This window comes from Chrysemys picta, chromosome 17 (genome assembly GCF_011386835.1).
Source record: "Chrysemys picta bellii isolate R12L10 chromosome 17, ASM1138683v2, whole genome shotgun sequence".
Lineage (NCBI taxonomy): Eukaryota > Metazoa > Chordata > Testudines > Emydidae > Chrysemys > Chrysemys picta.
Genome location: NC_088807.1, coordinates 18,467,156 through 18,470,975, shown reverse-complemented (window position 1 = coordinate 18,470,975; position 3,820 = coordinate 18,467,156).

Below are 3,820 nucleotides of genomic sequence, written 5' to 3'. Positions count from 1 at the left end.
AGGTGGCGGGCTGAATCGCGGGCTGAAGAGAGCAAGTGGCGGGCTGAAGAGGCTAGGTGGCGTCAGATTGCTGACAGAAGGCAAGAGTCGATGCTCCGGCTGCTGGAGCATCAAATTGATATGCTCCAGCCTATGGCTGAGCTGCAGGAAAGGCAGCAGGAGCAGAAACCACTGCTACAGCCCCTGTGTAACCAACAGCCCTCCTCCCCAAGCTGCATAGCCTCCTCACCCAGACGCCCAAGAATGTGGTGGGGGGGCCTCCGTCCACCCAGCCACTCCACCCTAGACGATTGCCCAGGCTTCAGAAGGCTTGCCTTCAATAAGAGTTAAAGTTTTAAAGTTTTAAACTGCAGTGTGTCCTTGTCCTTCCCTCCTCCCCCACCCCACCGGCGCTTCCCTCCTCCCCCACCCCTCCCGGGCTACCTTGGCAGTTATCCCCCTAGTTGTGTGATGAATTAATAAAGAATGCATGAATGTGAAGTAACAATGACTTTATTGCCTCTGCAAGCAGGGCTCGAAGGTGGGAGGGGAGGGTGGTTAGCTTACAGGGAAGTAGAGTGAACCGGGGATGCGGGGTTCATCAAGGAGAAACAAACAGAAGTTTCACACCGTAGCCTGGCCAGTACCAAAACTGGTTTTCAAAGCTTCTCTGATGCGCACCGCGCCCTGCTGTACTCTTCTAACCACCCCTGGTCTCTGGCTGCACGTAATCAGCGGCCATGTGATTTGCCTCAACCTCCCAGCCCGCCATAAATGTCTCCCCCCTTACTCTCATAGACATTGTGGAGCGCACAGCAAGCAGCAATAACAATTGGAATATTGGTTTCGCTGAGGTCTATCCGAGTCAGTAAACTGCACCAGCGCGCTTTTAAACGTCCAAATGCACATTTTACCACCATTCTGCCCTTGCTCAGCCTATAGTTGAACAGCTCCTGACTACTGTCCAGGCTGCCTGTGTACGGCTTCATGAGCCATGGCATTAAGGGATAGGCTGGGTCCCCAGGGATAACTATAGGGCATTTCAACATTCCCAATGGTTATTTTCTGGTCTGGGAAGAAAGTCCCTTCCTCCAGCTTTGAAACAGACCAGAGTTCCACGCGCAGCGAGCATCATGTACCTTTTCCGGACATCCGATGTTGATATTAGTGAAAAGTCCCTTGTGATCCTTGTGTCTAGGTTGGACATTAGGAAAAAGTTCCTAACTGTCAGGGTGGTTAAACACTGGAATAAATTGCCTAGGGAGGTTGTGGAATCTCCATCTCTGGAGATATTTAAGAGTACGTTAGATAAATGTCTATCAGGGATGGTCTAGACAGTATTTGGTCCTGCCATGCGGGCAGGAGACTGGACTCAATGACCTCTCGAGGTCCCTTCCAGTCCTAGAATCTATGAATCCACCAGGGCTTGCAGCAGCATTGAAAAGTACCCTTTTCGGTTTATGTACTCAGTGGCTTGTTGCTCCGGTGAAAAGATAGGGATATGGGTTCCGTCTATCGCCTCACCACAGTTAGGGAATCCCATTGCAGCAAACCCATCCACTATGACCTGCACGTTTCCCAGAGTCACTACCCTTGATATCAGCAGGACTTTGATTGTGTTAGCTACTTGGATAACAGCAGCCCCCACAGTAGATTTGCCCACTCCAAATTGATTCCCGACTGACCGGTAGCTGTCTGGCGTTGCAAGCTTCCACAGGGCTATTGCCACTCGCTTCTCAACTGTGAGGGCTGCTCTCATCCTGGTATTCTGGTGCTTCAAGGCAGGGGAAAGCAAGTCACAAAGTTCCATGAAAGTGCCCTTACGCATACGAAAGTTTTGCAGCCACTGGAAATCATCCCACACCTGAAACACAATGCGGTCCCACCAGTCGGTGCTTGTTTCCCAGGCCCAGAATCGGCGTTCCATGGCATGAATCTGCCCCAGTAACACCATGATTTGCACATTGCTGGGGCCCATACTTTGTGAGAGGTCTATGTCCATGTCAATTTCTTTATCACTCTCGTCGCCGCACTGCAATCGCCTCCTCACCTGGTTTTGCTTTGGCATGTTCTGGCTCTGCATATACTCCAGGACCATGCGTGTGGTGTTCAAAATGCTCATAATTACCGCGGTGATCTGAGCAGGCTCCATGATCCCAGTGCTATGGCGTCTGGGCTGAAAAAAGGCACGAAACTATTGTCTGAGGGAGGGAGGGAGGGAGGGGCGAGTGACGACATGTCTTACAGGGAATTAAAATCAACAAAGGTGGCTGTGCATCAGGGAGAAACACAAACAACTGTCACACAGAATGGCCCCCCCAAAGATTGAAATCAAAACCCTGGGTTTAGCAGGCCACTGATTTCACGGAGGGAGGGGGAAGCAAATGAATACAGAACAAATCTGGTCCATTTACTGTTTGGACCCACTCCATCTATCTTTTACATCTTAGGCTCGCAGCAGACGGTGCAGCATGACTGATAGCCATCGGCATCTTCTGGGTGCTTGGCAGAAGATGCTGCATTACAATTGCTAGCCATCATCATCATCAAGACGGTTCAATAGGACTGCCGGCAGGACTGAGTCTCCAGGAGACAAAACATGTCTGTCCAGGCACCTCTGACTGAACTCACTGAGGAGTAAAACGACGGATATCAATCGTAATACACCATCAGCTGCTAAAATACCATGAGCAATGCAGTCCCACGTCTGCCAGCACCCAGATAGCCAATGACGGCTACCAGTCATACTGCACCGTCTACCGCCAAAAGGCAATTAGCTGCTGCTGTGTAGCAATGCAGTACCACGTCTGCCGGCACCCAGATGACATATGGTGACGGTGAGCTGAGCTGAGCTGAGCGGGCTCCATGCTTGCCGTGGTATGTTGTCTGCACACGTAACCCAGGAAAAAGGGCGCGAAACGATTGTCTGCCATTGCTTTCAAGGGGGGGGGGGGGGGGCCTGACGACATGTACCCAGAATCCCCTGCAACACTGTTTTTGCCCCATCAGGCATTGGGATCTCAACCCAGAATTCCAATGGGTGACGGAGACTGCGGGAACTGTGGGATAGCTACCCACAGTGCAATGCTCTGGAAGTCGACGCTAGCCTCGGTACTGTGGACGCAGTCCACTGACTTAATGCACTTAGAGCATTTTGTGTGGGGACACACACATTCTACCTTATAAAATGATTTCTAAACAATCGACTTCTACAAATTTGACCTAATTTCGTAGTGTAGACATACCCCCAGTCAGGAACCTAATGTCACTCAGCAGCCTAATTAAGGAATGGTTCCCTGTAGGCAAATTGAAGTGTTTGAAGCAAATTAAGGCCCTGTCAGGAACCTAATAACCCCCCCTTCCCCTCTGCTTCAGGCAGACGGGGCAGTGAGGAAGGAGAGAGGACTGGAATTGGAGGTGTGTTGCTGAGATTTGAAAGATCAGAGAATTGGAGGAAGGGAGACCCTGTCCCAGCAGAGCAGGGAGACTCCCTCCCCCAGTGTCAAGAACCAAGGGTAACCCTAATTGGGGGGGAGGAGGGTTAGAAACCTGCAGGGGTTGAGAGGGGCTGGGGCTCAGACCCAGATCCCTTCCCTGTTTCCCTTCTCCACCACCTTCCTGGGCCACTAGCGGGGCCCTCGGTGCCCCAAGAGCAGGGACAAGGAATGATGTCCTAGCTTGCTGCAAGAAAAGAGCGGGACCCACTATACCAATCATCAGCCATTTTGTCACAGTGCTTTTAGTAAAAGTCCTGCACAGGTCATGGGGAATTGACAGAAATTCATGGGCCGTGACTTATCTATGACCTTTATTATGAATACCCCTGACTAAACCTTATCTG